The 12253-nt window shown below is 44.7% G+C and overlaps 1 pseudogene; it reads left to right on the top strand.

Moving 5' to 3' along the window:
• The window catches only part of LOC149327398 (uncharacterized), a 38654-nt pseudogene that overhangs the window by 12343 nt on the left and 14058 nt on the right, over positions 1-12253 (top strand).

The following is a 12253-nucleotide window of genomic DNA, read 5'->3' as shown; positions in this document are numbered from 1 at the left end:
CGTCTGATCTGCGGGATGAAGTCCTCCTTGCCTGCCATGATGAACCGACTTCCGGCCACCTTGGAGTTACCCGCACCTTATCCCGAATCCGGCAGAACTATTACTGGCCCAACCTAACTTCAAGTGTCAAGCATTATGTCCGGACATGCCGGCAATGCCAGCGGCGAAAAAAACCTGCGCTCAAGCCTCCTGGACTGCTTCAGTGCATCGAGCCGCCACAAATACCATTCGACAAAGTCGGCATGGACCTTCTGGGGCCATTTCCTCTCTCGTCTACCGGCCACAAGTGGATCGTAGTCGCCACAGACTACTTGACCCGCTACGCTGAAACGAAGGCCCTTGCGCGAGGTACTGCCGCCGAAGTTGCCCACTTCTTTATGCACGACATCGTGCTTAGACACGGCGCCCCATCGGCCATCATTACTGACCGAGGCAAGGCGTTTACAGCCCGACTACTACGTGACATCTTAGCGCTTAGCCATACTGCTCATCGACCAACAACAGCGTATCATCCCCAAACCAATGATCTAACGGAACGGCTCAACAAAACATTGGCGGACATGATCTCGATGTACGTCGACGTTGAACACAAAACCTGGGATGAGGTCTTGCCGTACGTCACCTTCGCATATAATACCGCGATGCAGGAAACCACCCAGTTCACCCCGTTTCGTCTCGTGTATGGCAGAGAGGTCCGCATGATGCTAGACGCCATGCTGCCGTACGGCGACACAGAGCTTCCCCCTGAAGCTGGCCACTTCGTGGAGCAAGCAGAGCAGGCCCGTCAGCTGGCCCGCTTGCACATCAAGGACCAGCAATCCGCCGATGCCCGACACTATAACCTTCGGCACAGGGACGTGCACTACGAGCCCGGCGACCACGTGTGGGTGTGGACCCCCGTGCGCCGCAAGGGATTGTGCGAAAAGTTTATAAATAGGTACTTTGGCCCGTACAGAGTCCTGCGCCGTTTGAACAGCGTCAACTACGAAGTTGTACCCCATGGAACTGTGATCGTCGGCCCTCAGCGTCAACGGCCTGAAATTGTGCATGTAGTGCGCTTAAAGCCGTACTTTTCGCGTGACTGAGCGCTGCGTTCACGCTGTGTTTCTTACCTTTTTCCCCTTACCCCACGTGTGACCTTGACTCTCGCCGCATTTCATTTAGCGCAAGTTGTATAGTTCACCTCACCCCTATTCTTCTTGTTTTTGCTCCTCCTCCTCTCACTGTACATACCCCATTCCACATCGAGACGATGTTTCCTTTCGCGGGGGGGGGGGGGGGGGGGGGGGATAATGCCACGCACCTAACGCGCCGCGCGGCCTCCGCGCTGAATCGAAGACGACGACGAAGCGGCGGTGGACTCTCGCGGCGCGCTTGTTCTGTTTGGTGTCGTGGAAGCTGGCTCTATAATTAAAAGAAGGCTCCCGCTCCCAGTCTTGGGTTCTTGCCGACGCCTACCTTCGCGGCTCCTCTGGTCGTGACAATATATTACCTGGGCGGAGGCACCATACTATCGCACACTTCTATATTTCATACAGTCAGCTAACCTATTGCCATTACTTTAACCATTACTGTATCCTTCATCACACTTTCTCCCAATGATGGCTTGAGGCAATAAAACTCGTAAAATAACTTACAGTCAAGAAAACAACTCTAACACAAAGGCAACTACAACACTATTGAATAACTAGCTTATTTTATGACATTTTTTGCTTGAATTTTCACAACGAGCTGTTTAAGCTAACTGGATTCTGTTTAAAAATGAGATGCAGAGCCTAGTGCAAACTTAATTCACAGCATCACCGCTACTAAGCGAATCCTTTCACCATTGCCCAACATAACATTAAAGTGTTTTAAGAACAAAAAAGCGACAGTTCCGGATTGCCAAGCACATTATTACACAGAGGGTATGGCAAAAAATACCGAGCAAAGAAAGTAATTTCAAATCCCTGCAAAGAAAAGTAGCTTTCACTTTTCGCATCGACATTAGCTAATATGTTTCGCAGTAACCCCAGGAATTTTTGTTAACGCTACTTATCTGTTCTATATTTATCTCGCAGCCAGGAAAACAACTACCTGATTTTCCTTTCTCCAATCTCTCACCTATGTCTGCAGTATCGTTTAACGTTAGCGGCATTGCAAAACTAAATGACTGAAGCTGACTTCCTCCGCTAGTGCAGATGGTATTAAGTCGGCAACATTTCACAGTGTTAAACTTACAACTGGGTCCATTTTGCCGAGCATTTTTCAGAAGTCGCTCTCATCGGGTGTTGTTTCTAAAGACTGGAAAGAGGAAAAGGTCATTACAGTTCCAAAAAGAGATGATCCGTTTTCTACAAATAATTACAGCCCTGTTTCCCTCAAAAATAGTGGAGCATATAGAATACTCTCAAGTACCAAAATTTATTTGTTCCAAGCTTTTTTATCTTAAAGAGCACGGTTTCTCCTGCGACTCTCTTGCGACGCTTAACTAGCCCTCTTTATAAACCATATAAGCCATATATAACATTGACACCAACACCTCGATCGACGGCTTGATTTTGGATGCCAAAAAAGCATTTGATAAAGTACCCCACAAACGTCTATTTCTAAAACTTTCGTCTTTGGCCCTCATTGAATTAGTCGCTAATTTTTAACCAACAGTTATCAATTCGAACAAACTAACAATGGCTCTTCCCTCTTGCCCTCGTTATTTTAGGTGTGAAACTAGCGCTACGCATGGTCAACTTTTATTATTAAATTATATTATTGATCTTCCAAATATCATCTTCTCAAATATCTGCTTATTCGCAGATGAATGTGTGATCTATCGCCCTATTAGCAGTGTAACCGATGTTAATCCACTTCCGACGTATCTTGACAACATCGAAATTTGCTCTGAAAAAGGGCTTATGTCTTTAAATAATGCGAGTTTGGGAACGCCCGGCGCAGGCTTTATTGCCACCGTCAGTACGACAGCGACCGTTCAGGTCGCAAGTTAGAGGGATGACGGGGGACGCGCAAAGGGCTTGAGGCGCCACACGTGAACGATCTGGATGCCACGACAGCGACGGTTCGTAAAAGGTGATGCGGGAGCGCCACGATAATTTAACGGTGGACGTTTGTTCAAGCACTGTATAGGAACCAATATAGCAGCTCATAAATTTTTCACACAACACTGGAGTGCGCACCGGTGTCCAGAGAGAACCTCATTACCAGGGGGAAAAAAAGCGGCACGTTGGGTAAGGCCTTTGCGGTGCTTGCAGGAGGCCTGGGAAGCTTCTGTGATCAATCGCGAAGGTTCACGGCATCAGGGCAGGCGGGAAGTGAATTGCTCGTGGTAGGGTGCTGAAGAGAAGAAGGGGACAGAAAAGAAAGGTGCCTCCCTGGTGAAGGTAGGGTCCGACCTAAAACAAAGAAAAAAGGCGAGTAACGGGCTCTTCGTTGTAGCGCAGTACTGTAGGCAAAGGTAACAAATAGGAGCATTTAGTCCCAGTTGGTATGGTGAGGTTGAATATTGGACGAAAGCATGTTTGGAAGCGTGCGATGGAAGCGCTCTGTGAGGCCATTAGTTTGTGTGTAGTAGCGGATGTTGTCTGTTGCCTACAAGGCATTTTCTAATGTAATCGCTAATAGGGTCTGGACAACCTTAGACTTCAGTCAACCTAATCATCATGCAGGCTTTCGTAAAGGATACTCGACAATAGGCCATATTCGCGCTATCAATCTGGTGATAGAGAAATGCCCAGAATATAGAGAGGCCCTATATATAGCGTTTATTGATTACGACAAAACATTCGACTAAGTAGAAATCTCCGCAGTCATGCAGGCATTTCGGGGTCAGGGTATAGAAGAGTGTTACTTGAAAATAATGGAAGATATTTATAACGATTGCACAGCTACCATATTTATCCATTAAGTGAGCAATAAAATTCCAATAAGAAAAGCTGTCCGGCAGGGAGCCACGGTAAGAGAAGGCAAGCATAGCAGGGGGCGGCAGAATGTTAGGTAGGCGGAGGAGATTAAGAAATGTGCGGCAACACGGTGGCCGCAACCGGTGAAGGAAAGAGCTAATTGGAGAGACATGGGAGAGGCCTTTGTCCTGCAATGGGCGTAGTCAGGCTGATGATGATGATGATGATGATGATTCCAGGTATGAAGAACTTGCTCCAGTATGGCGTACAGGAAAGTCTTGCCGTGGTCGCTGAGGAGAACACGAGGGGCCCCGTGGCGGGAAAGAATGGCGTGCACAAAAAAAAAATGGGCAAACCCTGCAGCGGAGCCTAAGAGAAAGGTAGCAAATGGAAGCAGGGAGTCCCAGTCTGTATGGTTGGGTTGAATTCAGCATTAGTATCTTTCCTTGACGTTAATAGACGTTTTCATTTCAAACATTCATGACTCAAAGCTTATGTCGGGTGTCGTAAGCGCACTATTAGTGACCACTTTCTGATACCATAACCGACCCCTTACTCGAATCGCGCGCTCGAAGCGTAACAAGATTTTCATGTAGGAATTGGAGGGAATTATTTAAGTCTAGATACATACAACACCTACAGTCTATATTCGCTATCAAGCAATACTCATGGTTCAAGTTTTGTACAATATTTAGGTCCAATGACACTTGACAGCGGGTCTTTAGCGCAAACTGACGCAAATGAAGTTATTGGAACTTTTGACCCAGTTAAAATAGCAATTTCTGTGACATTGACGGCCTTCAAATAAGACCGATCAAGCAAGTCCAAGACCTGATCGTCACTGTGCTTGACCTTATATTAAGTCTTAATTTTCTGCATGTAATCTTTCCGAGACAATTACAGGCTGCAAAGGTAAAGGATTCGCATGGAGGCGGCGACAGAAGGGAACTCTTTAACTGCAGAGCTATTTCAATTTTAGAACTTTTTTTCTAAAGGTCGGAAAAATATTCCATTCTTCAGAGAAAAACACCAAGCAATGACACACGCACAATTTCAGTTCACAAAAGGGCGCTCTATCGAGACGGCTGTCTTCCAACATTAGAAAGTAATGTGAGACGAGTTTGAGCGAAAAATATGCGCATTAGACATATCTATAGACATTTTCAAGGTCTTAGACACCTTATTAAATTTAAATCATTACGGTTTCCGGGGCATTTTTCTTCAGTTGCTAAAATCCTCTCTTTAATGTAGCCACCAGAAAATGTTATCAATAATCATTTGCCCGATCTGATAACCGTTTGCGCAGGAAGAGTACTTCAGCCTTGAGACATTATGATTGAACGAAGCCTCTTTTTTTCAGGACTATAGAGCAAAATATTTCTCCTAAAAAAGTCTTCCCGAGACAACAATGCATGGAAAGACGTAGTTTCGACCACTTCTGTTTTATCCACTTACTTCTAAGCCTTACTTTCTAACCAATCCTCAGAGTAGATCCCGGCACAAAGAACCCTTTATTAAAGCAAGACACTTCGTTTCGTAGTCTCGTTTCTAAGAACTAAGAAGGGTTTTTCAGCCGCATTTATGTAACTACGACCGTCACCACTCACATAAGAGAGCCTATCTAGTGTTCCTTTGGATTGCACTTAACACATCCACTTTTATTCTTCTGACGCACACTCTTTGACGCACACATTCTTCTGACGCACAGCTGCTCTTTGTCCATTATGTGCACTGGCGCTTCCTAATTTCGAAGCCTCTTTATGTAATTCTTTTGAATTTGTTTCCACTGCCGCACGTGGATTTTACCGGCCTGCGACTCAAACAATGCACGTGATCCATCGTAGCTTTTCGCATAATTTTTCACTGTTGCACCTGTTACACTTCCTTTTCATGCCTTCGTTGGGTTTTGTCCACGAGCTAAGGACATGAAGCCTCCAGTGGGGTATATGCTACTAACAGCATTTCTTTAGGCTTGCTTAGTGAAAGGTGGAGGAGAACGGTTGCGTTTCACGGGTGGTTCAGTTCGAAAATTTGCAATACCACAATTACCACGATGGTCCTCTTCGAATATAAAACTATGTCATGTCAAGACTTAGGCGTTGCAATTCATGCGGATTTTGATTCATGTGTCGAGGGGTCCGGCAACGCAGTAAACACAAATTAAAAAAAAACGACGTGCAAAGGCGCATTGACGGATTGGAAATAACAGCGCTTTTTGAAGACGGCACTGAGGACAAGACTAACTCCTACACCTCGTTTCCTGTCGCGTCTTCAAACAGCGCAGTGATTTCTTTTCCGTGAATAGGTACACAGCCAGCCCGTATTATCTTCTTCTGATAAATATTCTCTTCAACAGTGCCTTAGTGTTCACTTAAGAGCGTTAGCTATGGGAGCCTCAAGTGCTTACATCGGTGTGCCCTGTAAACGCGTTGATGATGATGATAAAATGACTTTATTTGTACCCGCCAAGGAATCATAGGGCGATCAATACTTGAATCCTCACCACCGTCACCTTCCTACCCGTTCCGCAGGATGAGATCGCTTGGTATCCAGTGGTGTCCAGGGACAGATGGGTGACTTTCTTTTGGTCTTCTTCTATCTGGCTGGCCATGAAAGCCTACCAGGACTCTATATTCCTCTGTGGTCCATTGTAGCTGTGCATGTCTACACCATATGAATCATGTCGGCAATTTCATTGCAGGGTTTACACCTCGGGTCATGGATCGCCGGATGCCATCTGCTTAGTGATAGCGGGTTGGGAAAAAACCCCCGCCTGTAACTTTTTCAATAAGACCTGTTCCTTTTTCCTGGGGCCTTTGGCTGCTCGAGGTAGTATCTGTCTTCCGGATCTGTGATGACTAAGGATATCTTGGTACGTTTTCAGGTCCTCATCCGTGTAAAGAGGCTCCCTCCTCGACGAGACCGCATTGTGTGTGTCTTTGGGCCAATGTGTCCCATTGGCCGTTTCATCCCAGGCCCTCGTAGGCCTTACTCCAGATTACATTCCGACCGGCCGCCAAAATTTGTACTGCTTCGAGAGATAACCTGCCCGTGATGCAGTTTACGATTTGGAATCAGTTATAATCACCCTGACATTAGCCACTGTGCTGGCCCTAACTCAACAAACGGGGAAAAGATTTAATGCAAGCATCTGCCGATGTTTCCTTCTCGGAAACATCCCTTTCAAGACGCAAGCAGCGCCATTTGCCTCATGCATTTTCCAATACCGTAGTTTTTGAAGGGAAGCTTCCCTACGGGACTTCGTGCCTCGATCACCGGGTGAACAGTTTTTACCTTCAACTGAGTTAGAGGTCAAACCCTGAAAAAGTGAAAAAGAAATTGAATCAATATCCATGACTGGGACTTGAGGCCGCGGCTCAGCGAGACCACCAGGCTATCACCTTTTTTTTTCATTCATGGTATTTATTCGACATGGTTATGCACAGAAGTGATAGATATACATATATATGTGCGTGTTTATATACACACACATTCGAATTTAGGTGGTCGAATTTCGATGTAGGCGAAATTCTAGAAGCTCGTGTACTGTGCGATGTCAGTGCACGTTAAAGAACCCCAGGTGGTCGAAATTTCCGGAGATCTTCACTACGGCGTCCCTCATAACCTAAGTTGCTTTGGGACGTTGAACCCCAATAAAAAATGCACAAAAAATAAACATTTACAGGGACCCAAGGTAAGCGTAAAGTGGCATAAACATGATAGAGAACCTAAGAGACCTAAAAGGCCAGTAAAGATATACAGCGCATCAGGAGAGAAAACCAATCCGGTAAAAAGTCCAATTCTTTGTAAATGTCCATTACCGGCCGCAACATTTGGCTAAAATGAATTCTGGGCGAAACAACTGGTTCAACGTTGCTGTCTTGCATGCGCGTTTTCCAAAGGCTAAGAATTACAATCAGTAGAATCATATCATAGGTCTTCCAATCAGGTTGGGAAACAGCAAGGTAGTGCACACTGTAGGAATTTAGGAGAAAATCTTTCTGTAGCGTCCTCTGCAGCACATCCCAAACCAAAATCGCGTCTTTGCAGTCTATAAAACAATGTTCAATTGTTTCACGCACATTGCACAAGCAGCAGTTTACTGAAGACACAAAATTGCTTTTCCTATCGAGCGACATGTTGACAGGTAGAGTTGCGGTGTATGATTTATCGAAAAATGTTTTGCTGTAAGGAAAAATTAAAATTGGCATTTTACGCACTGTCTTTAAAACTTAATGACCCATGAGCCCAAAGTAGACAGAATGATAGAGTGGGGGCGGGAATTGCGCCGTTATCGAATCCCTGTACAAATTTTTGCGCGAAACAGAGCATAAGTGCTCATTTGAAAACCAAATTATCAAAAAACGCACGCCGGCATAAACTTCCTGCATAAACTCCAGCAAACGGGGGCATTTAGTAAAATTTGAAGAAACTACTAAGTTCAGAAGTAGAGTCATGAAGGTGACCTGCAAGAATGCTCTAATAATCTAATGGGCACAGTCGCGAAAAAAAATTGAGGGGGGCACTTTGTTGACTTGAATTGCGGTGAGGCGAAAGCCTTAAGCGCGGTGTTGATGCTTGTGTCACTGATGCTTTGTTAAGATGTTAGGCTTCGCCTCTGAGTGAAACGCGACACCGTCTTGCAACGCTGCCAGGGAGTCCGTATAACGCCATCGCCCGTTCGGTTCTACGCCTTGCTCGTCGGTAAATTGGTTTTTCAGGAAAGGAAATGTATCTGTCTCGCATATCTGGGTGGTCACCTAAACCTCGCCGTAACGGGAAGGGAGGAAGATGGGAATGAACCAAGACACCGTATTCACTAGACGCGCCTTTGTTCATTCCAAACCATCGAGCTGGCATATTGGAGTGGTTAGCATGCTTGTCTCGCACTCCGGAGACCGGGTTTCGATTCCCGAACTCGACCAATTTCCCACTCGGTTTTATTTGCTTACGTGGCCTGACTAGAATGATTAATTAAGCTAATTAAGTAATTAAGCAAATAACTAAAGTCAGTTCAACTTACTTGAAGCATCGCTATCGATCCCTTTAATTTGTTGCATGGTTACTAGCCAAAGTACAATTGACCCGTTTGAAATTCGCGTACTGTGACGTCACGACCGTTTCGACCAACTGAAAAGCGTGACATTTTAGTCGACAACTCCTGCTTACAACGATGAGGCATTAAAGGCTTCCGCCTTAAAAGAAGAAACGGGGAACCAACTGTCTCACATACAGGTTCTCTTGGTCCAGTCCTCCTGCACAAACAGGCCTAAAAAGGTTATCACGCCGCATAGGCTATAATTTTGACTAACAAATGAACATCGCAAATATATGATGGAAACGCTGTATGTAATGTCGGGCGCAGTGAAGTACCTGGAGTACGTAACAAATTCCTTTTGCCAAAAAGGTGTTGCAAGCCTGGACTCGACCAAAAATTGAGAGGCGATGCGGTACAAACGTCTGAGCATAACGCTCAACGGCCGCAACTCGCTCTCTTCAGTAATGCGAACTGGATTTAATGGCATGAAGTAGAACACCAAGATGTTGAGGAGGCACACGAACACTATTCCAGCGTAGAGGGGCGGAGTTGTGCCCCATGAATCAAACCATAGGCCAGAAATTTTCGAGCGATTCATCTGAGCACCAGAAACGATTCCAAACCGATCTATCCTGGACAACACATCATAAACGCAGGCTGTTCAATGCAAAAAAAAATGCTAGATCGTTAGCATATGCCAGCAATTTGACTTCATTACGCAAAACAGAGATCCCATGGATGTTACTGTTACGCAAAGCACTCAAACAAAGCGGTTCCAGGTAAAGAGCAAAAAGCAGAGGAGACGTCGGACAGCCTGGCTTCACGGAAGAGCAGATTGGCAAGGGGTTCGAGAGCTGGCCATTAATGATTAATCGTGTTGAACACTTGCTGTAGCAAAGTTGTCCCCCTTATGTACAGTAGACTATCGCCGCAACCCACACGCCTCGTGTTAAACTGCACCAGACTCTCGCGCTGTGACTTGGAGAGAGCGCCGTGTTCATCAGCTTCCATCTCCTCCGTCCCGTGGCATTGCCTGCTCGCCGTCGTCTTCTACGCTGCACAAATCCGAGCTTTCGCTCCTATTCGAATGTAGTTAACATTCATTCTAGTTTTAAAGAAATGAAGTGCGCATAACTGGCTCCCTGGTTCAGTGGACGCATGAATGGCGCTTTGAGGTGCGTGGGGTGGTGAAAGAGATAGATGCGGGCTGCAAGCCTTAGCGCTGAAAACGTTGTTGCCGACACGCGGCACTGCTACAATAGGCAGCAGCGTTCATTGGGTCAGCAAACTCCCGCGATCAACCATTAACGGCCACTAGCCAGGGTGTGAGGGTGGGCGCGCTGCCTATCCTGTTTCCGGGACGCACTCAACGTTACAGACGCCATAGCTTTCGCTCTCTAAGAGTGTTCAGAAGTATTTAAACCGCACCTTATTTTTTTATACTTTTGACCCTTGCTTCACGGTCGTTAATCGGAGAGTATGGAATGCAAAGCATAAAAAAATTCATATTTCATAACGAGTGAATTTTCGAACTTGTGCACGTCCAATTGCTCGACAACTTCAACAGGCAAAGCATTCCAAATTACGATCACAACCCGAAAAAAAGAGTAAGAAAAACATCAACACATGAGTAGTGCGGCTTGATTGATGTAGTGTGGTTTGCTCTCGCGGTCCATTTTGTCGGGGACAGATCACATATAGCTGTTTTCATCTTCAAATTCCCTTGAATTATTTGAAAGAAAAGGTTTAGTCTAGAATTTCGATTCGATTTTAAAGTAGCCCGATCTCACATGAATTTAACCTTTCCGTCTCTGAGTCCCTTCTTCTGTATCCTGACGAAATAACACGGGCAGCCATTCTTTGAATTCGTTCCAGTTTATCTTTCAAAACTTTTTGGTGCAAGTTCCACAACACAAGCATACTCCAAGGATGGGTGGATGAATGTTTTGTAAGATATTAATTGGGTATGTTTTGCTGCAGATTCATGTTGAGCACTCATTATTAATACCTTTATCCCACTGCCGATTATCTCTAATTGTGACTCCTAAATACTTGGAGGTATCAGCACTTTTTAGATTATTTTTCCAACGTTATAAAGAACTACCCCTACAATCGTTTTATTAGTTACGTGCGCAAAAGTTGATATAGTGTAGTTAATTTCAATGCCACATTTCTCGCACCAAAGATGCAAGGAAGGAAGGACTCGGTTAATTCTAATCTGGACATCAGCTTGTGCTATTTGCGAATAAATTAAACACACGTCAGCAAAAGCTTCAATTGTAGGGGAGACTCAATAATCACGTTCATATCGCTAATATAATTGAGGAACAATAATGAAGCAAGAACAGACCCTGGAGGAACGACAGAAAACACTTTAATGTAGGAGAGAAGCAGTCATCCACAGGCACAATGTGCCTGCGATTGTTCAAATATGCTTCAATCCACTTCAGAATAGTTTCGCTAATTCCCGCTTGATGTAATTTGATAAGTAATTTAGTGTGGAACATTGTCAAATTCTTTTGCGAAATCTATGAAAATGACATCTATTTTTTCTTGGGCATCGGTGGCAGAACTATAATCAAGTATCTTTTCTATGAGCTATGTTACGGTCGATAGTCCTTTTCAGAACCCGTGTTGATGCTGATAAAACAACGCGTTATCCTCGAGTTAGTGTATATTTACACACGATAGGTTCTACGAGTTTACAGCTGATACTTGACAGCAAAACAGCAAAAAAAGTAAATAAAAACAAACGGTGGCCAGGAAACGCTTTTGCCTTGCAGCACTTTAGAGCCAAAGTGCCGCCTGAATTTTTTGGTACAATCTCCGACGACGACTAAAGCTCTAAGTTGGCGTTTAAAGGTTTAGTAAGCTACCGTAGAAATGAGTACCTTCATAATTTCTTCTGCACAATTTTTGTTACTCATGGACGTGTAGAGTTTGATAGCAGGTTTAAAAGTAAGCTGGCTCCTATAGTTTCCTTTCAGTTAACAATAACTATATCTTTCCTCGAAGCTCATTATTTGTTGACCTCTGTACTAGTAAATACACCGTTGTACAGGGGAATAATAAAAAACGCTCAAAAGCGCCACCATCCAGTTTGTCCGTAGCAAAGAAATTCAGATCGGAAGGACAATTTCAAGTCGTTATCAAAAGAGTATCAAAAACTTCATATTGATATAGAGTATCAAAAACTTCATATAGATATTATCGCTCTGGAAACGTCAGCACTTGCCGTGGCAACGCAACAGAAACTTAAATTTTGTAATCGGGATTCAGAAAGCAAAGTGGTGAAATTGGGTTCTAAAAGTTTGCAACGTTA

The sequence above is a fragment of the Amblyomma mixtum genome, chromosome 10, assembly GCF_055824585.1.
Source record: "Amblyomma mixtum isolate Tamu chromosome 10, ASM5582458v1, whole genome shotgun sequence".
Taxonomy (NCBI): domain Eukaryota; kingdom Metazoa; phylum Arthropoda; class Arachnida; order Ixodida; family Ixodidae; genus Amblyomma; species Amblyomma mixtum.
The sequence above is the reverse complement of the archived record's forward strand: the minus strand, read 5'-3'. Positions and strand labels throughout refer to the sequence as shown.